Here is a 27,357-nt window from a genome sequence, read left to right as displayed (position 1 = left end):
TTATCTAGGACTTGCTGTAGTAAGAGAGGTATGTTCCGATGGTGCCATATTGCATTGTCTTTTGTGATTATGTTCTTGTGCTTACTTTTCAACATTTGCTTGTCTCTAGTATTAACTGGACTGTGTATCTCAGGTTAGAGTTGACCTCCAAGAAAGCATGTGGAGCCATGTTTCTAGGCTTAAAGAAACCCTCCTGGGAGAGAGGCAGGCAATGCTGTGTCCCTGGTTAGAGCAGTATTTCTGTGCCCCTGGTTAGAGCAGGCCTCCTATGTCCCTGATTAGAGCACTCTTCCTGGGAGATAAGACATGCAGGGTTATGGGGTAGGAAAGCAGGCATACCAATCTGCCATAGGTGCAGGTTGAGGTGTGAACTGGAAGGGCAATGGAAATAGGTTCAATCTTGTTAACTGGTGATTAGAAACATACTTTTGGAAATTGTCATTTACAGTAAATACAAGTAATATAAAGTGAACTTGTGCTATATATTTCCTTATAACAAAACATTCACATTTGGGGGTATATGGTCTTACATATATGTAATAAGGATACTTTTGAATACTATTTTAATGACACTTGATAGCATTTAATTTATTTTAATTATGTGAAAAGTAAATCATAGTTTTGACCAGGACTGACAATACAAAAATAGATGTGTCTTTTTATTCCTTTTTTTGAGACTATAATACAATTATTACATTTCTTCCACCCTTTCCTTTCTCTAAACTCTCCCATATACTCCTCTGCTCTCTTTCAAATCTATGGACTCTTTTTGAATTAATTGTTGCTATATGCATATATGTATACACGTTTTGCAGCAAAAGACTTTTCCTTCCTAGTTTACTGAATATTGGGTTATCTCTGAGTTTCTAATCTCTAAATATTACTGCAATTATTTTTAATAACATTTCCAACATCCCTTGTATGTAGGATAATTTAATTTCAGCTACAAATTCAGTGTACAATCTAATATTTCCACTAGTGCATGTACCTTCAAAGTAAATGAAATAAATCTCTTTAGAGACATTATCCCCAGAAGATTATTACAACATCATTCACAAAGTCCAAGACATGTAAATAACCTTAGTGTCTATGAAGCAATAAATTAATAAAGAAAAAATGGTACAGATTAACAATAGAATACTGCTGAATTATGAAAGAGAGAATCCTGTTGTGTATAACAACCTGAATAGAACTGAAGATCATTTCATGAAGTGATATAAAGTAGGAAAATGAAGATCAGCATAGTAACTGGAAAAAAAGACAAGTAATACTGATGAAATTCTGACATGCTCACTGCAGGGTAGTGATTATAAATGACAATACATACTAGAATTTGAAAAAAAGAGAAGAGGAAGGATTTTGAAAGAATTTACCATAAAATGATCAATAGTTGAGGAAATAGGCATATTTTACCCATTATAAAAATGTCACAATATATACATGTGTTAAAATATTGTACTTTACACCATTAACAGATACAAGTCAAATGGTTTTATGTAGAAGCTATAACTCAATTTAAGAATAACAGTAGATAAAGGTTTTAGAGATATGAATGATAACATGAAAAAGGATGAGAGAATAGAAAGCCTAGCACCACATTCTGTGATCTCAATATTTTTTAAACTACTGTTGATTATTATAACAGTTTATTAGTTTTTATGTAATGAATAACAAGAACATGCAATAACTAAAAATTACTGCTTAAAATCTATTGCAGTATTAACAAGTACATAGAACAGATGTTTAAAATTTGTAATAATAGTTTTAGCATTGCTCTAATAATTTGATCTGTTAAATACATATGAAGAACTATGAAATAGTTCTAAAAATATGATATGAGAAACTCAGCATATGTAGACTAGTGTTATACTGAGTATGCTTTATTTAATCAAATGAAAATAACAAAGAACCTTGATCTCCATCTATTTCCAAAATAAAATCAATACCACCTTTATATATTTTCTATAATCTCTACAAATAACTACAAATAATCTACAAATAACAGCAGATTTATCAATAACTTAAACAGATTTTTTAAAATAAAAATCAAAATATATCCTTAAATTCTGTGAATAGTCGATTTTTGGTTCATGTATAAGCATGGTGGCTTCAAGGTTACAACATGTTGAATACTTATCCTCAGAACTGTTGCATCTTCAACAAAATCCTCTGACTTTGGGACTAAAAATTTGTAACAATAGTTTGTTCTGTTAGATATATATGAAGAACTCAGCATATATAACTTAGTGTTGTCCTGAATACACTTTATTTAATCAAGTGGAGAGCACCACGAGCCTATGGCTCAGCAGTTAAGATTAGTAAGTATTATCCCAAAAGACATAAGTTCAGTTCTAGTACCCACATGGTAGCTCCCAAACATTGGTAACTCAATTTCCAGTGGATCTGCTGCTATCTTCTAACCTCATGCATCAGACATACAAACACTCAGATACATCAGATAATTTTATTAGACCCTTCTACTATTTCAATTACAAGCTTATTCTCTTATTAACAGTCAAGAGAAACTCTGAAGAACCATCAAAAAGAATTGCTCAAAGCATTACTTGTGAATGGGCTAAAAAAATAGGCAAAGTATAAATGACTTTCAAAAATTAAATACTGAAAAATATACATGAGGCCTAGACAAAAAAAACTTAATTGATATTCTTAACCAAATGTAGTTAAATTGACATAAAAACTTAGTAATGTGTTCCATATGCTCACAATTTTAGAGAGAAAATAGTATTTAAAGTTTATTCTGACATTCAAAATAAATGTTTCTTCTAAGATCGATTATTTAAGATTTAGTCACTGCCTTTATTGTAATTTATAGAGATTTCTTATCTGTGGGGCACAGATGACAATATCATCCCTTTATAAAGAGTTATGAGGATTAAATGACTAGAACACTAGAACAAAGCTCTGTCCTTTCACTGTTGCTCCAAAGCAAGCCATTCTTTCTCTCCTCAAACCATTAAAAAAAGGTCTGCCACTTCTTTTATCTGTCACCAGCCATAACTATGGCTGGCTAGAGACATTATATAAGTCAGGGCATGTCATTCTTTTGTTTAAATATTCCGGGCTTCCTTCTTACTGGTTCAGTGAAAACAAGTCCATATCATTATTCAGAGTGTCCATAGTGGAGCCCTCTCTACTGCTACCTTGTGTCTTCCCTCTCTGCCCACAGAAACGGTGTTTCAACCCTGCTTTTTAATTTGCTCTCTCTGCACAGAAAGTTCTTTTCTAGATACATTCATGGCTTTCACTCTGTTCATAGCACTGACTACTTTGTTTGAAAGCTACTTCAATATAAACCAATATCCAGGGTTCTAATCGATCTCCAGTCTTTCTTGGTTTCCCAAATGGCTCTATTTTTCCAAATCACTTTTTTAAAATTATTATTGTTATCTATCTTCCTTGTGTTAGATATCTCCTGGTTGAACCTTCAGAGACAACTGTTTCCTATCTTTCTTTTTATCTGAAAGGATTTTGTGTGTTCACTACACAAAGGGGTTAAGAGTATTTATTCTCTAGCATCCAGTTAGGTTTGATAAATGGGTAACTGACAGTGTAAATGAGGCAAAGAGAAGAATGCAGTAGTAGTACTTATTCCCTAGGATCATCACAGGCTAGCTGACATGCTTATTTTGCAAGGCTCCTTTCATTTACTGAGGGTCACATTTTAGGGGTGATGTCATCTCCATTACTCAGTGTTCCAAGAACTTCTGTATTGACATTACCTGGGAGCTGATCAGATGAGCAGGCTCAGGCCCTAGTCCACCTTAGGGATTCAAATTCTATACTTTTACAGATAAATGAAGTTTTTTGGTTTGCAAGTGTAAAGTGTAAAGTACTAGAATTTCTCTCTGTTTCTCAATAATTGTTCCCTCTTTATGTGCTTAGCTGCAATAATATTTGATGAAAGCTACTTTGTTGCAATATTTTTTGTGCCTATTCTAAGTTTTGCCAATACCTCTATTAATTGTTCTTAATGATGCTTGATGTTTTGGGAAATGACAAAAGTCACACAATGATTAGGTTTAGGGAAAAAATAGGCATTTATTGTGTACATTGAAGTTATACAACCTGTAAGAGTCCCTATGTCTTTTTAACACGTGAGTCTCTGGAATGGAATGAATTTTGTCAGGCCTGTTAGCAAAAGCTTTTACATCCTGAGCTGTCTTAACCACTCCAGCCTCCACATTTGTAAAGCAGAAATGTTTATTGTTACATCTTCAACACAGTCTCTATATCTAAGTCTGAGGGAAAAGTGGGTTGAGTACTAGGACATCTGCTGTGAGCTAGTGTCTTTCAGTGACTGGGAAGCTGTATGCATGCACGCACCCTCAACAACACCGTTGCCTGGACAAGATCAGCATAATTACAGGACCAGTTGATATGCGGAGAAAACTCCACAGAGTTTCACCTGCTAGATGAAGAGCCATAAGCGGTGAATACTTATGAGATGAGAGAGGGAGAATGATTCTCTTCCAGGATGACATCCCACCCAGGTTGTCAATTCCTAAGTGGTCAGCCTTGGAGATATATTCAGTAGAGTGAGTGTGTGTGTGTGTGTGTGTGTGTGTGTGTGTGTACAAATAATGAAATAATAATTGAAAATTACAAGAGTTTGGGAAAAGGGGCACAAAACAAATTGGAGTGGGCATAGATGAAAATGATATTGATGTGCTCATATGTAATATTCTCAAAAATATTAAACAAGAGAAATAGACTATAAAATGAGGTTTTATAAAGTTTTTCAACAAGAGACACAGTCTATCTTATACTACTGAACTAGTTCTATCAGACTTAATTTTTAAAAGGAAACCAGCCATGTCTGTTACTATTTTTCCCTTTGACTGATACTATGAGTACCTATCTTTTCATTAATAGGCACCATATATGCTAAGCAAGCATTTCATGATAGAGCTATAAGACTGAGCTACTAATAGGGTTTTGTTTAGCTTTGCTTTTTGCTTTTGTGAAAAACTTTTTCCCTTCATAGAACATAATTTACGCTACACTATTATATACTATTATAGACTATAACACTATAATTTGTGATATTTTAAATTAATTTATTCTCTTGTATATTATATCACAATCGTAATTTCCCCTCCCTCCTCCTATCCCAGTACCTCCTCCTTTCCATTTACAAGGGTACCTCAAAGGGATTTAAGCCAAACATAGCATATGACATTGTAAGAAGACTAGGCACCCTTTCCTATTAAGGCTGGACTAGGCAGACCAGTAGGGGGAAAGAGTCCCAAAACTCTGCAAAAGAGTTAGAGACAACCCCTGCACGTCTGGTAGGAGTCCCACCAGAAGATCTAGTTATACAACTGCAGTACATCTTCTTAGGCCACACCCATTCAGGCTCCTTGATTGCTGGTTCAGTCTCTGTGAGTTCCTGTGGACCCAGGTTAGTTGATACTGTGGTTTTCCTTGTGGGGTCCTTGACCCCTCTGGCTCCTATAGTCCTTCCTTCTCATCTTCAGCAGAATTCTCTGAGCTCCACCTAATGTTGGTCTGAGGGTCTCTGTGTCTCTGTTCATAAATTTCTGGATAATGCCTCTTTGATGACCATTATTCTAGGCTTCTGAATACAATTGCAGAAGAATATCACTAGGAATAATTTCATTAAATGTTTGTTTCTAGTCATGTTTCGTTTTATCATAGATCTCTGGGTTGTTCAGCCTCTGGTCCCCGAACCTCCAGGGAGGTTCTCTCTCCAGGCTCTCTCTTTCAGTATGGATTTCAAGCTCAACAAGTCATTAGTGGGCCACTCTCACAATATCATTGCTATATTTATCCCAATACAACTTGCAGGTAGAACAAATAATAGATAGAATGTTTTGTGCATTTGAGTCCCAAATACTCCCTTAGAAGTCTAACCTGGTTACAGAAGATGGCCTTTTCAGGTTCTTTGTCTTTCATTGCTAGTAGTTTTACCTAGTGTCATCTTAGATTCCTGAGAATTTCCATTGCACTAGGTTTCTAGCTTGTCACAGAGATGCACCCCCCCACACACACACACATACGCAAGTTCTGGTTGCCTCTTTTTTAAAATAAATTTTATTAGATATTTTCTTCATTTATATTTCAAATGCTATCCCAAAAGTTCCCTATACCCTCCCCCTGCCCTGCTCCCCTACTCACCCACCCACTCCCACTTCTTGGCCCTAGCGTTTCCCTGTACTGGGGCATATAAAGTTTGCAAGACCAAGGGGCCTCTCTTCCCGGTGATGGCTGACTAGGCCATCTTCTGCTACATATGCAGCTAGAGACACAAGCTCTGGGGATACTGGTTAGTTCATATTGTTGTTCCACCTATAGGGTTGCAGACCCCCTCAGCTCCTTGGGTACTTTCTCTAGCTCCTCCATTGGGGGCACTGTGTTCTATCCAATAGATGACTGTAAGAATCTACTTCTGTTTGTATTTACTAGGCACTGGCATAGCCTCATATGAGACAGCCATATCAGGGTCCTTTCAGCAAAATCTTGCTGGCATATGCAATAGTGTCTGCATTTGGGACACTATTTAGTGTTTGGTATGTGGATATCATCCTGAGTGAGGTAACCCAATCACAAAAGAAGTCACTTGATATGCACTCACTGATAAGTGTATATTAGCCCAGAAACTTAGAATATCCAAGATACAATTTGCAAAACACAAGAAAATCAAGAAGAAGGAAGACCAATGTGTGGATACTTCATTCCTCCTTAGAATAGGGAACAAAATACTCATGAAAGGAGTTACAGAGACAAAGTTTGGAGCTAAGATGAAAGGATGGGCCATCCAGAGACTACCCCACCCGGGGATCCATCCCATAATCAGCCACCAGTTGCCTCTTATATTCTTTCTCTCCATCTCAACATACTTGATCTACATTGTTATCCAGACTCACCCCCAGTCTACCTGCCATATCTATTCTATTTACACTTCCCAGTGGAATCTATGAGTCCTCCTATGAGTCCTCCTGGTTTCTTTGCCTCTCTGGGTCTCTGGATTACAGCATGGTTACTCTTTACATGACAAGTAATATCTACTTATAAGTAAGTCCATACCATGTTTGTCTTTCTGGGTCTGCATTGCCTCACTCAACATGATTTCTTTCTACTTCCATTCATTTGCCTGCATTTCCATGATGTTATTTTTTTTTAACAACTGAGTAATAGCCTGTTGTGTAAATGTACCATATTTTCTTTATTATCAGGATGGGGGACATCTAGGATGTTTCTAATTTCTGATGATTACTAATAAAGCTCCTATGAACATAGATGAGCAAGTGAACTTGTAGTAGAATGAAATGTACATTTGGCTGTGTGCCCAGGAGTGGTATAGCTGGGTCTTGAAGTAGGTCAATTCCAAGGTTTCTGAAAAACCCACAATATTTATTTCCAAAGTGACTATACATATATATTTAACAGAACAATCTATTGTTACAAATTTTTAGTCCCAAAGTCAGAGGATTTTGTTGAAGATGTGTTCCCCTTGTTCCACATCCTTGCCAGAATGATCTGCTACTTTTTTTTTTATCTTAGCCATTCTGGCAGGTATAAGATAAAATTTCAGAGTCATTTGATTTACATTTCCCTGATGCTTAAGAATGTTGAACATTTCTTTAAATATTTCCCAGCCATCTGAGATTTCTCTGTTGAGAATTCTCTCATTAGCACTGTACCCCAATTATAAACTAGATAATTTTTTATCTGCCTCCTAGGAAGCCCATGATAACAACAGATACAGCCTGCTTGTCTCCCAGGGAGTCCACAGTAACCAGAGGCACAGGAGGACACCCTAATCAGAGACAGCACTGCCTGATTCTCAGATGACCAGGTCACAGACTTGTCCCCAAGGAGGCTGGCTCTAGTCAGAGATAACCAGACCAGTTAACACCAGAGATAACTAGATGACAAACACAAGCACAAGATCATACGTGAAAGAACCCAATGCAATTTGTCACCACCAGAACCCAGTTATCCTTCAACAGCAAGCCCTCAATATCCTAACATCTGAAAACAAAGATAATGACCTAAAATTCCATCTCATGAAAATTACAGAGGTCTTTAAGGAAAATATTAATAACTCCCTCAAAGAAATATAGGAAAACACAGGTAGCCCCTAAAGGAGAAACACATAACCCCCTTAAAAAAATACAGGAAAACAAATTCAAGCAAGTGAAGGAAAAAAAAAAAAAGGTCCAGGAACTAAAAATGGAAATGCAAATACAAACAATAAAACACAAACACTGCAGGTAGGTGACTTAGGAAAGAGATGAAGAGCTAAAGATACAAGCATCACCAACAGAATACAAGACATAGAAGAAAGAATTTCAGGCATAGAAGATGCCATAGAAGAGTGAGACATTGCTTAAAGAAAATGCCAAGTGTAAAAAGTCCCTAACCCAAAGCATCCAGGAAATTTGGGACACAATGAAAAGGACCAAACCTAAGAAGAAGAAGAATAGAAGAGTGTGTAGATTCCCAGTCCCAAGGGCCAGAAAACATCTTCAACAACATCATAGAAGAAAACTTCCCTAACCTAAAGAAAGAGATGGCCATAAATGTACAAGAAACCTACAGAATAACAAATAGGTTGGGATACAAAGGAAAATCCTTCCTCCATTATGTATAATGATCAAAACACTAAATGCACAGAACAAAGAAAGAATATTAAAAGCTGTAAGGGAAAAAGTTCAAGTAAAATATAAAGGTAAACCTGTCAGAATTACACCAGACTTCTTGACAGAAACTCTAAAAGCCCAAAGATCTTGGAGAGAGAGAACACAAATGCTCAGGATACTATACTCAGCAAAACTCTCAATCACAATACATGGAGGACCCAAGATATTCTATGACAAAACCAAATTTAAACAATATGATCCTATGAATCCAGTCCTACAGAGGATTCTAGAAGAAAAACTTCAACACAAGAAGGGTAACTGCACCCAAGAAAACACAAGAAATTAAGCATTTCACAACAAACCCAAAAGAAGAGGATCACATACATAATACAACCTCCAGCAATAAAAATTACAGGAAGTAACAATCATTTGTATTTAATATCTCTCAACATCAATGGACTCAATTCCTCAATAAAAAGACACTGGCTAAGTAAAGATACTTAAACAGAATCCAGCATTTTGCTGCGTGAAAGAACCACACCTCAGTGACAAAGGGCTGGGAAAAATTTTTCCAAGCAAATGGTTTCAAGAAACAAGCTGTAGTTGCTATTCTAATATCCAATAAAATAGACTTTCAACTAAAAGTAATCAAAAGAGTTGAGGAAGGACACTTCATACTTATCAAAGGAAAATATCTACCAAGAGGAAGTCTCAATTCTGAACATCTATGAATCAAATGTATGGGAACCCAAACTCGAAAAAAAAAAAAAAAAAAACAACTGTACTAAAGCTTAAACACACATTGACCCTCACACATTAATAGTGAGAAACTTCAACACCTCACTGTCACCAATGGACACGTCGTTGAAACAGAAACTAAACAGAGATACAATGAACTAATAGAAGTTATGAACTAAATATATTAAACAGATAGATATGTACAGAATATTACACCCCCAAACAAGAGACTATAACTTCTCACTACCTCATGGAGCCTTCTCCAAAAATTGACCAAATAATCTGACACAAAACAAGCCTCAACAGATAGAAGAAGATTGAAATAATCCCATGCATTCTATCAGATCACTAAAGATTAAGGCTAGACTTCAGAAACAACAAAAAACAACAGAAAGTGTACATACTCATAGAAACTGAAAAACTCTGTGCTCAATGATAACTTGGTCGGGCAAGAAATAAGAAAGAAATAAAAGACTTTATAGAATTTAATGAAAATGAAGACACAGCATACCCAAACTAATAGGACACAATGAAGGTAGTGTTAACAGAAAAATGTAGAGTACTAAGTGCCTTCATAAAGGAATGGGAGAGATCCTACACAAACAACTTAGGAGCCTACATGGAAGCTCTAAAACAAAAAGAAACAAACACACCCAAGAGAAGTACACAGCAGGAAATATTCAAACATGGGGCTGAAATCAACCAGATAGAAACGAAGAGAACTATACAAAGAATCAATAAATCCAAGAGCTGGTTCTTTGAGAAAATCAAGGAGAGAAAGAAACTCTTGGCCAAACTTTTAGTTAGTTTGAGACAGTATCAAAATTAACAAAATTAGAAGTGAAAAGGGAGACATAACACCAGAAACTGAAGATATTCAAAAAACCATCAGAACCTACTACAAAGGCCTTTATTCAACAAAACTGGAAACTCTAGTTGAAATGGCTGATTTTTCTAGACAGATACCATGCACCAAAGTTAAATTTAGTTCAGGCAAACAATCTAAACAGCCCCATAATCCCTAAGGAAATAGAAATAGTCATTAAAAACCTCTTAACCAAAAAGCCCATGGCCAGATGGTTTTAATGCAGAATTCTGCCAGACTTTCAAAGAAGAGCTAATACCAATACTCCTTAAACTATTCCACAAAGTAAAAGCAGAAATAATAATTCATTCTTTGAAGCCACAGTTACTGTTACCTAAACCACAGGAAAAAAAAAAGAAAACATCAGGCCAAATTCATTTATGAATATCGATGCAATTATACTCAATAAAATTCTTGGAAACCAAATCCAAGAACATATCAAAACCATCATTCACCACATTCAAGTAGGCATTGTGCCAGGAATGCCGGGATAGTTCAATATATGAAAATCTATCAACATAATATAGCATATAAACAAACTCAAGGAAAAAGTCACATGATCATCTCATTTGATGCTGAAAAGGCCTTTCGAAAAATACATTATACCTTCATGTTAAAAGTCTTGGAGAAATCAGGAATTCACAGTACATATCTAAATATAATAAAATTAATATATAGCAAACCAACAGCCTACATCAAATTAAATAGAGAGAAATTAGAAACAATCTCACTAAAATCAGGGAGCAGACAAGGTTGCCTACTCTTTCCCTATCTATTCAATATAGTACTTGGAGATCTAGCTAGAGCAATTAGAAGACAAAAGAAAATCAAGTGGATACAAATTGGAAAGGAAGGAGTCAAAGTATCACTATTTGCAGGTACTATACATAAGCATAAGATAGTATACATAAGCAACCCCCAAAAGTCCACAACAAAATTCCTACAGCTGATAAACAACTTCAGCAAAGTGGCTGGATGTAAAATTATCTCAAACAAATTAGCAGCCTTAGCCGGGTGTGGTGGTGCATGCCTTTAATCTCTGCACTCGGGAGGCAGAAGCAGGTGGATTTCTGAGTTCAAGGCCAGCCTGGTCTACAGAGTGAGTTCCAAGACAGCCAGGGCTACACAGAGAAACCCTGTCTTAAAAAACAAAGCAAAACAAACAAAACAAAAAATTAGTAGCCTTCCTTTATTAAAATGATAAGCAGTTTGAGAAGGAAATTAGGCAAACAGCACACTTCATGATAGCCACAAATAGCATAAAATATCTTGGTGTAACTCTAACATAGCAAGTGAAAGATCTATATGATGAGAACTTTTAGTCATTGAAGAAATATTTTGAAGAAGACCTCAGAATATGGAGAGATCGTCCATGTTCATGACTTGCTAGGGCTGACATAAGGAAAACGACCATCTTACCAAAAGCAATTTACAGATTCAATGCAATCTCCATCAAATTTCCAACACAATTCTCCACAGACATGGAAAAAGCAGTTCTCAACTTCATATGTAAAAACAACAAATCCAGGATAAACCAAAAATCTTAAAAATAAAAGATCTTCTTGGGGAATCACCATCCCTGACCTCAAGCTTTACTACAAAACAATAGTAATAAAGAATGCATAGTATAGGTACAGATCAATGGAATAAAATCAGAAACCCCAAAATTAAGCCACATACTTATGGACACTTGATCCACAAAGAAGGCAAAACCATACAGTGGGGAAAAAAAAACCATCTTCAATAAATGGTCCTGGTTTAGCTGGCTATCTGTATGTAGAAAAATAAAAATAGATCCATATTTATCACCTTTCACAAAGCACAAGTCCAAGTGAATCAAGGACCTCAAAATAAAAACCAGATACACCGAATCTAATAGAAGAGAAAGTGGGAAAGAACCTCAAAATCATTGGCATGGGGGGAAATTTCCTGAACAGAATACCAACAGCACAGGCTCTAAGGACAACTGATAAATGGGATGTCTTGCAACTGGAAAGGTTCTCTAAAAAAAGAGACACACTCAATAGGACAAATCAGCAGCCTACAGACTGGGAAAAGTATCTTCACTATGCAAATATCCAATAGAGGGCTAATATCCAAAATATATAAAGGTCTGAAGAAGTTAACCTCCAGAAAAAAAAATAACCAATTAAAAAGTGGGGTACAAGGTAAAGAGAGAATTCACAACAGAGGAATCTTAAATGGCTGAGAAACACTTAAAGAAATGTTCAAAGTACTTAGTCATCAGGGAAATACAAATCAAAATGAACTTGAGATTCCACCTCATACCAATCAGAATGGCTAAGATAAAAAACTCAAGTGACAACATAAGTTGGCGAAGATGTGGAAAAAGTGGAACATTCCTCCATTGTTGGTAGGATTGCAAACTTGTGTAACCACTCTGGAAATCAGTCTGGAGGTTTCTAGAAAATTAAAAATAGTTCTACCTAAATAGCCAGCCTTACTACTCTTGTGCATATACCCAAAAGATGCTCCAGTGTATAACAATAGAATGTGGTCCACTATGCTCATAGCAGCCTTATTTGTAATAGCCAGAAGTTGGAAAGAACCCGGATGTCCCTCAACTGAAGAATGGATACAGAAAATATGGAGTACTATTCAGCTACTGAAAATGAGTACATCATGAATTTTGCATGCAAATGGATCTAGAAAATATCATCCTGAGTGAGGTAACCCAAAGGATATGCATGGTATGTACTCACTGATAAGTGGATACTAGCCAAAAAGTACTGAATACCTAGGATACAACCCACAGACCATAATAAGTGTAATAAGCAGAAAGACCCAAGATAATATGCTTCAATCCTACTTAGAAGGGGAAAATATAATCATGGGAGGTAGAGTGAGAGAGTGATCTGGATGGGAGAGGGGAGAGGGAGGGGAGACGGGGAACAGGGTCAGGTATGGGGGCATATTGGAGAGAAGCCCAAAGGACCAGGAGAATGAATGAAAATATGCAGCCTCAGAGTCTGGAAGGTAGGGGTACCCTTTAGAAAGTACCAGAGACCTGGGAAGTGAGAAACTCCCACAAGTGGTGACCTTAGCCAAAATGCCCAACAATGAGGAGAGGGAACTCGAAGAGTCCACCTCCCATAGATAGACAAGGTCTCAAGTGAATGGGGTTACTAACTCACAGTGAAAATTTCTGACCCAGAATTGTTCCTGTCTTAAAGGACTGCCTGGACAAAAATGGAGAAGAGACTGAAGACAAGAGCCTAGCATGGCTCTCTTCTGAGAGGCTCTACCAGCAGCTGACTGAGACAGATGCAGATACTTACATCCAACCATTGGACTAAAGTCAGGGACCCTTATGGTTGAATTAGGGGAAAGATTGAAGAAGTTGGAAGGGAGGATGACCTCATAGGAAGATCAGAAGTCTCAACTAGCCTGTATCACAAGGAGCTCCCAGAGACTGAGCCACCGACCAGCCAGCTTACAAAGACTTGTCTGAGGCCCCTGGCACATGTATAGCAGAGGACTGCACAGTCTGACCTCAGTGGGAAAGATGTATCTAATCTTTGAGAAGCTTGAAGCCCCAGAGAAAGGAGAGGTATATTGGGGTAGCACCCTCTCAGGGGCATGGTGGAGGAGGAGTAGGATGAGGAACTGTGGGGTGGGGAAGGGGATAGGGGGTGGAAAAGAATGGCTGGAGTGTAAATAAATAAAAAAAAAATTAAAAGGAAAACAAACAAGACCCGGGTGGCTTCTTTGGTAATTTATACAGAATACTTAAGGAAGGGGCTAATTTTTCTAATAACCTCTTGCAGAATATCAAACAAGAAAGACTCCTATTCTCTCTGTGTTTAACCAGAGTCACTGGAGGAAGATAAAGCCACAATAAGAATACCCAAGACACACCTAAAGCATCAAGCTGTAAGGTCATGTGTCAAAGGTCACACAACAGGACCAATGGAAAGGACAAGATGCGCAACATCAGCACTGTCCACCAACATGTACTAGAAGTCCGAACTAGAGCCAATTAGGCAAGAAATACAAACTGAAACAAAATGTGAAGAACTAAACATGGTCTTTATGAAGACCTGATATACTAAATGTCTAAAACTTTACGAGTTCCACAAAAAAAAAAAAAAAAAAAAAATTTAATGAATTTGGCAAAGCACAAGATAACAAAAAAATCAGAAAAGCTTGTTGTATTTTATACACTAACAATAAATATTTTATACCCTAATTGCTTGAAAATTTTTAGAAAATGTCATGTACAGTAGTACTAGAAATGACATAATCAACCAGGAGTGGTGGTAGCTACATGCAATTTCAGACGTGAACATTAGAGAAAACAGACGGATCTCAAGTTCAAAGTCACCTTGACTACATAGCAAGGTCAAGGCTAATGTGCGCTGTATGAGACCTTGTTTCAGAAAGCAAAATTACAATAATTAATGATTAATTGTTAATATTAATATGTGAATATTAACAAATGTTAATAATTGTGATGATTAAATAATTAATAAAATACCTATTAGTCAAGAGCAAAGAAGACAGATTTGTCCATTTGTGGCAAGCATACAAGGAACTTGCTGCAAGAGATGAAAACAGTGCACATCCATGAAGACACACTCTGCCTGTAAGGCAGCTGGGGCCACTGTGGTGGCTCCTGGGTAAAGGCATCTGCTGCTAAGCCTGGTCACCTAACTTTCATCTCTCGACACCCATATTAGAAAAGTAGAACTGACTCCTGCACGTTTTCCTTTTGCATTACATAAATAAATGAATGCGATAAATTTTTAATATAAGATGAAAGAGTATTATGTATAAATCCTACCCAACTTGATCTCTATGCTTAAATCCCTATCAAATCACTATCAAAGTATCAAAAAACGTGTGTTTCAGAATCACGAGAGCCTGTCTGTCTTAAAGTTGACACAGAATTTCAAAGGTCTGAAACAATGTTTAGAATAAAGAACAAAGCTGGAGAAGGTAGAATTCCTAACATCAAGAATCACTACAGTGTTACAGAACCATGACAACAGAACCTGTGAATAAACTAAACAATGTGAAGAATGAAGAACAGCTCTGGAGAGGAATGAGTTCCTAACATCAAGATTTTCTAAAGTGTTGTGTAATCAGACCAGCAAGGAACTGCTCAGCAATAAACAAAGAGAAAAGTTGCATACATGCTAAACTTATTTTTGAAAAGAATACCAATACCCTTTAGTGATAAAATATGACCCAATACTATTTAGTGAAAGAATATAATCCATAAATAGTAGTGGATAAACTGAACAGCTTTGGACCCAAGGAGAAACGGAATCCTCACCTAGCATCATTGACAAAAAGCAACTGAAAACTGACTTATGATGATATATAAGGCCTAGAACCATGACTTTCTTGGAAGAAAATGGGAAAAAAAAATCTTGGTGCCATTGCATTTGGCAGCAATTATCTCTGAGGCTTGATATCAGGGTCAGAGAGAATAGAGGAAAAATAGCTGAATTTCATGGAAAATTTATTTTTTGCACTCAAATTACTAACAATAGCATAAATAGGTAGCCTGCAGAATTAAAGATAATATTTGAAAAATGGAAATCTAGCTCAATATGATGATGATTATATGATAATATTACATGTTATTTATATATATACAAATTCTTATCATTCAATGACTGATGCTAAAATGAACAATGAACTTGGACATTGATTTTGAAAGTGATACTGAAAGCCAAAAAGCACATAAACGATGCTGATATCAGTATTTATTGGGGGAAATGCAAGTCAAAAGTACAATGAAGAAACACCTTACACTTCAAAAGATGACTACTATAAAAAATAAGACAAAATAAAAACAGGCAATAAAAGTGCAGGAAAAAACACGGAAACAACTGGAACCCCATGCACAGTTGCGAGGTGTGTGAAGATGATAGCATTGCCATGGAAACAGCACGGCTTTTCATCAGAAAGTTGGGGAAAGCATTACTATACCATTGGCTGCTCCATTTATCAGTAGAATGCAAATGAACTGGAAACCCAGACTGAGATATTTATAGACCCATGTCCAGAGCTGCATATTTATCACACTAGAAAGTTCATGCAATCCAAGCATACAGAAATTGTTTTAAGGACACACACAAAAAAATGTCTTCCTAGGTATGAACTAGACAAGAATGGCCTCCATCATGTCTCATATACAGCTTCATTGAGGTTATAGAAGCCATGTATTTCAGGCAAACATTTCATGATGGAGCTGGACTTCTGGCCCTACCGATTGCTTGTTTGTTTATTTGTTTATGAGAAAAAGCTTCTTAATACTAATTTAATCATTCCTTCCCCCTTTCCCAGTTGCTTCTAGATCCCCTTCTCCCTCCTCCTCCTCCCCTCAAACAAACAAACAAACAAACAAACACCAGGACAGGGAATTGTTTTGTGTTGACTAACTAATCCTGGAATAAGGGTTACCCTAAATCTATGTAGTCCCATAATTTGAACCAGATAGAGCACATTCAGGATATCTGGGAGATTTAGAGACAGAAATAGGAGAGATCCCACATCTAATGATGGTTGTATATTGTAAACATATGTTTACATAATGGTAGGAATTGTTTGGAAACATTAGAAAAGTAAAATATGAAGCTGTCATTTCTGAGACTCAAGCCATGAGCACAAAAAAGAAATACAGAATGCTGGGTACAGTACATACCCACTTGAGCTCAGATATCATACTATCATGAATGCTAGGCTGTGCAATTAACCCTGGGCAAAGAAAATTATCTGTCACCTGGAGACTCTGAATTGTTCAACAGTAACTGTCTTGTAAAAGACGTGAATTTCTCAATATTTCTCTCTTAGTATTGGTTGAGGGTCTCTCTCTCTCTCTCTTTCTCTCTTTCTCTCTCTCTCTCTCTCTCTGTGTTTCTTTTTCTCATACACATAGATACATATAAACAGAGATATACACACACTTTGATGAATCCATCTAAGAGAAAGGGATTGTTTAAAACACTTAAAATGGCAATGTGTTAAAAGGTAAAGTTAAGAAACTGTGGGACCAGATTTTACCATATGTGGTGTGTATGTGTATGTATGTACATATGTATGCATGCATGCATGTATGTATAATCACTCCTGTCTCTTAGGCTGATGATGCTCTCCCACAGTCATAGACTATATTATAAAAGCTCCAATACCAATCAAAAACTCTCATTTTGAATTGTCAGGGTTGTCCAAGAGTCCAAACCAATGCAGGTTACTGGAATTACACTTTGTTGCCTCCCAGAGGTTAAGACAAGTCTGTATTGCTAAAAGAAACATGCACTTAAGACACATAAATTGGAGAATTCAACCTGGATTTGACCTGAATGTCTACTCCCTGGGAACTAGCTTTTATAGTACTAGAATTCACTATGAAAAGCTCCAAGGGAAAAAGCACCCAGTATTCCTGTCCAGATGTGATGCTTATGAAACACAATAATGACCAGAATCACAAGATATTCCCTGGGGTGAAATAGTGGCATGTTTACCTTCATAGTACCTAATGGTCATTTAATTGGATTTACTAAAAGGGGGAGAAATGTTTGCTACCATAAATTAGCCAACTGCTTAGGGTTAGTAAAGTCATGGATCTTAGAAAAGCATCTACTCCTGCTGCTTTATTAACAATGATAATTTTTAATTACATTCTAAGAAATAACCTTATACTCTTAGATAAGTGTAATTCTTACCCATCATCAAAGAGCCCTCTCTATGCATCAGACAGATACAATTGCAGGAATCTATAACTAGTCAAAATTCAGAGAACTTATTTGGGCTGACAAGCCCCAGAAGATAAATCTACAAAACAACGGTACACATGAGGCTCAGGAAACATCTTGGAAGAGGAAAAAGAAAGATTGTAAGAGCCAGAGCACCAAGAAGTCTCTATAAGACAGTGTCTCCTAGAAATGACAAGGGACCTACATCTGTGATACCTCAACAATAAGGCTTTCTAAACAACACATGAACAATGACAACTAATTAAGCATGCTAATGTGGAAAGGGGAAGTCTCATGATGAGACTATCCCTATACAAAGAACAACACACAACTAATGATTACTGGGAGAGGGAAAATTGGTCTTTACCAGGGATGAATCACCTGATTCATATCAATTTGTCAGCCCTGAAAGTTTGTGTGTCTGTATGTGTGTGTGTGTGTGTGTGTGTGTGTGAGTGTGCATGCTTGTTTTCTACATTTTGCTTCACTGCTGCGGTGTCAGAATGCTACTCGGGGAAATGAAATGCAGGGGTGCTAGGCTACATTCCATTGTCCTTGTTAGTGTGCTGGACTCTTGTGACACTGACACAGCTCAAGGGAAATGAAAAACAGCTTAAGATAGGTGCTCTAGCCCAAGATAGGTGCCCCAGCCCATATTTCTCTGAGAGAGAAACAAGCAGACACTGAGGCAAAACCAAGCTGAAGGCCTGAAATGAGCACGAGGCAGGGTGAATCTGGTTTATCTCAGGGTGAGTGCCTGGAGTGCAGAGGGCCCTTCTGCAATATGAGGAGGCTTCCTCTCAGCATGGCAGTCCTTGAAGAAGAAGACAGTAATTGCTTTGTCCAATCTGTTTATTCATCTTCGTGGAAATGGATGCATACTACAAAATAAGGGTGAACCATAGATTATTCCCCATTTGCAGAAAGGAATGTCCAGGAAGAGAAGCTTATTGGGTAAACCCTTTGAGTCCATCTCATTAGCATGGAGAACTCTAGGTTCTATGTTACATGACCGGATGTCATGATCCTCTTAGTGGAGTGCCATAGTCATGTGCTACAGGACAAGAATCTTGTTGGGAATAGATTCAAATGGCTTCCTTTCTCAATTATGAGAATTGCCAAGGTCCCAAGTGCCCTACATGTGTGTGTAAAACACTAATAACAGAGGAAAAGTGGCTGACCATGTATATTTGAAAAGGATTGATCAGGGATACATAGAGGGGGCTTTGGAAAGAAGGAAGAAGGAACTGCTTGATAAGATGAAAGAGAAGGGGAAATGGTGTAAATATATTTTAAATAACATTTTAAATGCTTTAAAGGTAACAATTTTGGGGAAAAAATAGGGAAGAGTTAATTCTCCTTTACATACTGAGACTTCCTGAAACACCCAATATCTTCAGCCACAAGAAGGAAAGATATTTAATATATTGACTTTAATGACACTATATTAAAATCCAATACAAAGAGCACAGGATAGAAATAGTTTATTCATATAATTTATGTGGTTATTAATTGGAAAACTTTCACTGATAAGGAAAGTTATCAACAAAATCTAAACCCCTCAGGATACTTTCATATGTTGTAAAAAAAAGTTATATAGTCTACAAATGACCAGAAAAATAAGCATAATTCTTTAGATGATCTACCAAATACAGCCTTGAGAAATAAGACATACTTTTATTCTGCTCCTTATCTGTGCATTGCACATATATTTCTTTAACACTTGTTGTGTGCTCAGATGTTAGTGAGGGTTGCCAATCACCAGTCTCTGAAATGGATAAACCTTTGATACTTTTGAATTGGCACAACATTTAAGTCCAGGTAAAGTTTGGAATTTCATATACTGAGATCAAGTAATCAACTCCACATCTACTGCCTACTTGGTCCTTCCTTTAAGGAGATACTGTAGTTGTTTTAACGACAAGTAAATGCTAATTCACATTTACTTTCTGTGTGCCATAGTTTCTTGTCTTAGGAAATCTGACATTTGACTGATAGCTCTGTAAACCAAGCCCTTCCTCCTGACGCTCCATGTTCTCCACTCCATAGCAGGCAGATGACAAATGACTCCTACCCCAGGTTGATCACAGATAGCAAAATATCTGAGACATCTCAGCCCAGTTGTCCAAAGAAATGTCTGCACTAAGTTACGATTCTGTGTTACAAACTGGTCTGTTATCAAAGGTTGAAACAAGAAATGGCCATCTAAAAAATGTTACTGTATTTTCTGTAAAATGTGAGTTGAAGACATCATCCATCACTTTTATTCAACATCTACACAATAAATTCTCCCTAGAACAGCGACAGGATCACATTCATTTCACTAGATAAACTTTTATATTTCTTATAATCCCACAAAGTGGGAGAGCATGGTAGTTAAGATGATGACTTTGAACCCCAAATACATTAGGGCTGGAAGCCTAACCCTAGAGTTCTGAAAATAAAATGTATTTTAACATGTTTTCAAGTTTTGTTTTGGTCCTTTGTGAAAAGAAAAAATAAGTTACTTTAGTTATTGTTGTTACTGTCTGTGTTTTCCTTTTGAATAATTCAGGAGTATAAAACAAGTAATGAACCTTACCATGTCATGTATACAGCAAACATTTATTATTGCCTTTTTCTAGATTCACTTTTTTTGCTGTAATAAAATCAACTGTCAAAAAGCAACCCTGGAAACCTACTATTGTAGAGCTTCCTAAAATACACACTAAAGTAATTTAAAAGAAGTCACCACATAATGGAAAAGACAATGTCCCAAGTACCCATGTCAACAAGTAAAATCTCCATATCCAGGAATGGGCTACATGCTGCTGAGTATTCTCAGGCCAAAGGAGTTGCATAAAGTCCCTGGCAATGTCACAGCACTGCCATGAGGATTGTTTAACTCCCAGAAACTCATGGTAAGGCTGTACTGCTGAGAACACCACTCATTTATGCCATTGAACATGGAGAAAACCAGCTGGCTCCCAGTTAACAGTTTCCCCACTACTGACTAGTATACATGGTACTGGAAGGTACTTTGTGTGATATGAGAGGAGGAAAGTCATCATTGATATCACTCAACTATAGATTCTGCAATCTATAGCAGCTAATCTGCCTGCAAGATACACCAGTGCAGTGTGGGGCAGTGGGCTCCGCACACAGAGCCTGGTCTCCAGGGGAACAAAGGTCTGGAACCCATGGGACTCGCTGGGTGGTGATTTCCACCTCCATGGGACAAAAGGTGTTGGATCTCTTTTGGGCTGGATGTCCTGCCTAATGCCAAAGTTCTTGGGCCTTTTCTCAAACAAAGGATTGGCTACCTTTTTTTGGCCTCCTGTTTCTTGACTTTGGCAGGAGCCAAAGCCCACAGTGCAGTAGTAGCACAGATTTTACAGGAGTAACCGACCACTTTTTTGCAAGTTTTGATTGGATTAAATGCCCAGTTCATGAAATAGAACTTATATCTGACACCGATAAAAGGAATTTGAAACTATAGAGGTCTCAGGCCACAGAGGAAAACATAATACTATTATTCTGCTAAAGGAACATAGCAACAAAATAATTCCTAAAGACCCAGTGCTGTACACACAGGTTAGTCTGCCACTCAACCCTCCCCATAGACACTTCTTCTTGCAGTAGATGACAATGCACATCTACAGTTGGACAGTGTGCAGAGAATGAAAGGCTTTGGAGCACTCAGCACTAAATGGAATGTCCTTATCAAATCACTCCCCTCAGGGTTCAAAAATCTCAGTATAAAAAAAGTTAGAAAGATTGTAAGATCCAAAGATGGTGAGTGTTTCCAAAGACACAACAGGGCTGATGGATACATGAACTGAGAGACTGTGATAGTATGCAGAAGATAGGGCTGATGTACATGTGAACTCAGAGACTGTAACAGAGTGCAGAAGACCTGTGCAAGGTCAAAGAAGACAAAAATCCCAGCACTGAGAAAGGGCAGTAAGCACAAAGCCCCACCCATGACAAAGAAACTGTTGTAACTGATCCCTGCTAGGGAAGGCAATTATTTTTCCAATACAGTGTTACTTAACAAATCATCCACATGCTAGGGTAGGTCCTGAGAACTCCGTGGGCTTGGTTTTGTTATTTTGCTTGTTTGTGAGGGGTGGTATTTTTCTTATTTTGTTTTATTTGGAGTTTCATTCTTTGTTTTTCCATTTTTGTTATTTCAGAGAGAAAATGAAGGTGGGTGGAAAAGAGGTAGGGAGGATCTGGGAAGAGTGAGGGTTGGGAACATATGTGATTAAATATGTTATATGAAAAAGAAATCTGAAGGAAAGATGAAAAGGCATTGTATAGCTATATCTGGCAGTTATGAACATGAGAATAAATACTTTAAAAAGACTATTTGTCAAACATCCTGTACTTTACATTTCTATTTGTAGTTGAAAAATAAGATGTTAAATAATGAAGTAGAACTATAACAACAAGAATATAAAAGGAGAAAGGTTGTAATCTAGCTCACAATTCCAGGTTACATGTTCATCACTGCAGGGAATCATAGAGGCAAGAACTTGAGAGAGCTGGTCACACAGTATCCAACCCAAAGACCAAACAATGTGTGCAGGTCCATCTGCTTGCTTGTGCTCATCTCAATTTCTCTGTCTCCCTAAGTTCAGGACGCCCTCTCTACAGTAGGATGGGTCTTCCCACATCCACAAATTAAGACAATTCCCCACAGACGTGTACACAGACAAACCAGACATAGACCACTCCAATGAGATTCTTCCCAAGGAAGTCTACACTGTGTCAAGCTGACAAGGACTGCTAACCACCACATCTTTTCAGTGCACTGTGATAAACACTCAAGCTTTTCTCTTCCTCTGATCTTCACTAATTTTTATAGTTATGGTCAAATAATATCTGAGGAACAGAAAAAAAAAACTCTCAAAGAAATTCTACTTTGTATTTAAAATGGAAGCAAAAAGGGTACCACAGGTAAAGCAACAGTTCTCGGATCTGAAAGCCTCCTCCTGACACCTTCCCGAAGCCAGTGTTTTGGAAACCTCTAACTTCATTCAAACGCCTGTCCTTGCACCAACAGGTAAGTTGTAGCCCTTGTCTCTCATGAAAGAAACTTCATTTTGCCACATATCGAGACCATTATAGAAAATCATAAATTTCAAAATGCAGAGATCAATTGACCATGGTGTGCCCTTCCCTAGTTAAAAAAAATTATAACACAACTCTACACTCAAGTCTCAGAAAGCATTATGAAGCAAAGTATAGAAAGAATGACTGGACCAGAGACCATCACAGCTGGTCTGAGACTGTCTTTAAAGACACAAACACAGAAAACAGACATGAATGGAGACTGTGGATATTGGAGGAGTGGAAGAGCAAAACAGGTAATGTGTATATGATAAAGATATGATTATGAAATGCTCTGAGTTAATTTAAAATATTATGTATAAATGTAATCAAAATAGAAAATTAGATTCCTTCTTAAACCTGTGTTTGTCTGTGTGCATGTGTGTGTGTGTGTGTGTGTGTGTGTGTGTGTGTGTGTCTGTCTGTCTGTCTGTCTGTCTGTCTGTCTGTGGGTGTAAGAGACCAAGCACACATGTGTATGGGGGAGAGGTACACATACTGGGAGCAGAGGACGACATTGAATCTGTCTCTATCACCTTCTTCCTTATTCTCTTGACACATGATTTCTCATTGAAAATAAAATGCTTAGCTAGAAGATATGGAACATGAAACTGTCACCTCCTATAACCTGGCAAGACTTCCAATTGAGGGATGTGGATAGGAACCCAGCCACAAAACCTGCATCCCACAGTTTTTCCTGCCTATAAGAGGTGCAGGGATAAAGAGGGAGCAGAACGTGAGGGAATGGCTAACCAGTGTCTATGTCTAGCCCAACTTGAGTCTCATGAGTCAGAAAACACCCCTGACACTATTAATCGTATTCTGATGTACTTACAGACAGAGTCTAGCTTAACAGTCATCTAAGAGGCTTCATCCAGCAGCTGATGGAAACAGATGCAGAGACCCACAGCCAAACATTAGGCAGAGCTCAAGGAATCACTTAGAAGAGGGGGAGGAAGGATTGAAAGAAGCAGAGGTCATGGACACCACAAGAAAACCTACAGAAACAACTAACCTGGGCCTATAAGAACTCACAGAGGCTGAAACACCAATCAGAGAGTCACAGAGGTAATAGAGATGTAGCTTAGTCCTCGTGTAGGGCCTTTAACAGCAGAGTCAAAGACTGTCTCTGACTCTGGGAGCTGCCTTTGGATCCTATTCCTCTAACTGAGCTTCCTTATCTAGGCACAATAGAAGATGTGCCCAGTTCTACTACAGCTTGGCATGCCAAGGCAGGTTGGTATCTACAGGAGGTCTCCCCTTCTCTGAGGAGAAAGAGAATGGGACACAGGGTAAAGTGGGGGATAGAGAAGGACTGGGTGAGGGGAGGCACGAGAACAGCGATCAGCATTAAAATAAATAAAATAATGAATGACAATAAAAGAAAATGAAACTCATCACTTCATCTCTAGGCTAATGGGCCAGAGAGCTACTAGGACCTGGCTGCCCCACCCCATGCCGCTGGGTTACAGGCATGTAATGCTGCACCATGCTGGATTTTATACACGGTTTCCAAGGATCTGAACACTGCTACTCATCCTTGCATAGCAAGGATTCTTACACATTGAGCCATCGCAAAGCTCACAGCCCTTTATCCCTTGTGTACATGTGCCTTTATGTGGGCATCACTTTTTATTCCCACAGAAAAATGTAGGCTAGACTGTGTCTTAGTTGAGTACTTAAAAACCCCCAAGAGAAAAAGAATTTTTCATAAAAGAACAATAAAGAACAGATCAATGCCACACAGGTTAAAAGTCTACAATTGTGCAGGCACAGTGCCTAAAAGCAAATATTAAAAGAAAAGGAGACTTACAATAAATGAGCAAATCATAGACTTGTAACATATTCCGCAAACACTTAAAAAATATATAAATAAGGGATTGTGTCAGCCCATATGAACACAGCAGTCTCCAGTGTGAAAGGCTTCAAAAGAGTGAAGAATTCACAAAAGAACTGAAACAAATCGGCAAAAAAACACATCACTTCAATTACAATAAAAGATGCAAACCAACCAGACACAGCCTTCAGCTCCTACACTGGAAGTGTGGTGTGTGCACCTGCTCTGTGTACTGAAATAGACATTCTCACATGTTGTTGCTTCATATTTGAAAAGAAGTTCCTTCTATGGGAGGCATAGAGGTGCTAAGGAATGAAACTTTAAAAGTCTTCTAATTTTACCATGTTGCTCTTAATTTAATTTCAATCTGATAATTTAACACTTAAAATTCCATCCTAGGAATTTGGTTAGATTATTATGGAAAGGATGTTAATACAATATTGCCAGGCGCATAGAAAACTAGTTGGGAATCACATTATTTATCAATAAATAGAAAGTGGCAAAAACCAGCACTGTGTCACTCAACTTGAATATTCATCAACTAGATAATACTATTTACTCTCTTGAAATTAGATGTTTATTTAATAGTAGGAAATATTTGTGATAGATTAAGCTTAAAGGAAATATTAAAACTATTTTATGATTTTTTACATTTAAATAATTTCTATATGTATGTAAATATGCATTAATTTTAAATTAAATTTTATCTATTAGTTAAATTCCTATAGGTATTATTATGCATCAATATTTATAACATATTAATATTATATATCAAGAGTTCTTAAAGCATATAGAATTTTCTATTCAAATTTTTAATTTTAAAGATTTTTATTTATTTTATGTGTATGTGGAAGTGCACATGTGCATATACAAGTCAGAGGATAATTCACATAAGTCTAGTCTCTCCTTCCACCATACAAAATCCAGGAATTGCTATCAGGTCTTCAGGCTTGGTGGCAAGTGCCTTTATCCCCTGAGCAATCTCACTAGCCCAAAATTTATACAGATGTACAGTGTTTTAAATATGTAAAATAATACAGTTTACAGCAGGCGTATAAATTAATGTGTAATGTATATGATAGAAGGCTTCTGATTCAATTTCATTATGACTAAGCTAAGACTGTATTTCAGTTGTTAAAGCATTTGGCTGGCAGGTAAAAGACCCTGAGTTAAACTCCCAGCACTACAGAAATAAGTGATTAAAAAAAAAAGCAAATGTAATCAAGACTTTTTAGTGATCAATATGTTAACTCAAATACCAATTTGTAGAAAAGCAGTCTGAAACTTCTTGCCTATTCAGCAAATCCATACCTGCTGCTGGCCTCCTCTTTAACCCTCTCTAATAAACTTGGCTAAGTACGAGGGTGATTAGGACAGGAGGTTTATACCAACTCAGGAGATATCAAAGTTATCACAATATACATGGGGGCTACACATCTGCAGCCTGGTGTGGAGGTAGCCCGCATTAGGTTTTTCTGACTAGCATTTTAAAATATGGTACATGTTGGGGATATAATTCAGTGATAGGGTGCTTGCTTTCCTGGCATGACTAAGGCTTTAAGTTTGATCCCCAGCAAGGTAATAATAATAATAGTAGTAGTAGTAGTAATAATAATAAATATAACAAGATAATAATAACAATACTCGAAAAATAATGAAACCCAATAGCTAAAGTATCTTCTAGAACCTTCACATAGAACCCTGCTGTCACCCAGGAGCTGACTAGACATTTTTCTATCCATAGCTTTGCTACACTATAGCTATTGCTAAGTAGACTCAAGCCAATGCCTTCCAAAACCCCCACAATTTAGTATTGAACACATTGTTAAACAATGATTTGCTTTAATCTATTTCATGTCAAGGGGCTGCTTTCAATCATACATCTCCAGAAATGACATTGCTTTGAATATTTTGTTGGTATCAATGGTCATTAATTCTGGCCTCTTTTCTGGCCTTGCATTTACTTCCTGCAGGCTCACTATCGTAGTCCAAAGGTTCTAAGTGGAAAATTACAGAAACAAAAAATGCATAAGTTCTAAACTGTGCCCTATTCTTAGTAACATGATAGAATATTTTGTTGTTTACCTGCATCTGCTCGGGGTAAATTATCCCTGTGTTGTACGTACACATCCAGTGTGCACCTACCAATTTATTAGTTATTGGCTAGCCCCCTTGGTCATCAGCCTGACTGACAGGGACTTCAGTACTTGAGTTCTGTAACACACTCACTCAATAGCCTGGAGCTCAAAAACAAACAAACAAACAAACAAACAAACAAACAAACAAAACAAAACAAAAAACCAAACCAAAACAAAACAAAAAAAACCCAAAACAAAGAAAAAAAAACAAAAAAAAAACCAAAAAACCAAAAAACCCCTGCATTGATCACCATGCCTAGTTCTATCACAAATGTACTCTAGCATCCACTACACAAGTGTTTGTGCATTTCCACATTGTCACAAAAACTCA

Source organism: Mus caroli, unplaced genomic scaffold (genome assembly GCF_978045245.1).
Source record: "Mus caroli unplaced genomic scaffold, Mus_caroli_1 scaffold_3, whole genome shotgun sequence".
Lineage (NCBI taxonomy): Eukaryota > Metazoa > Chordata > Mammalia > Rodentia > Muridae > Mus > Mus caroli.
The sequence above is the reverse complement of the archived record's forward strand: the minus strand, read 5'-3'. Positions refer to the sequence as shown.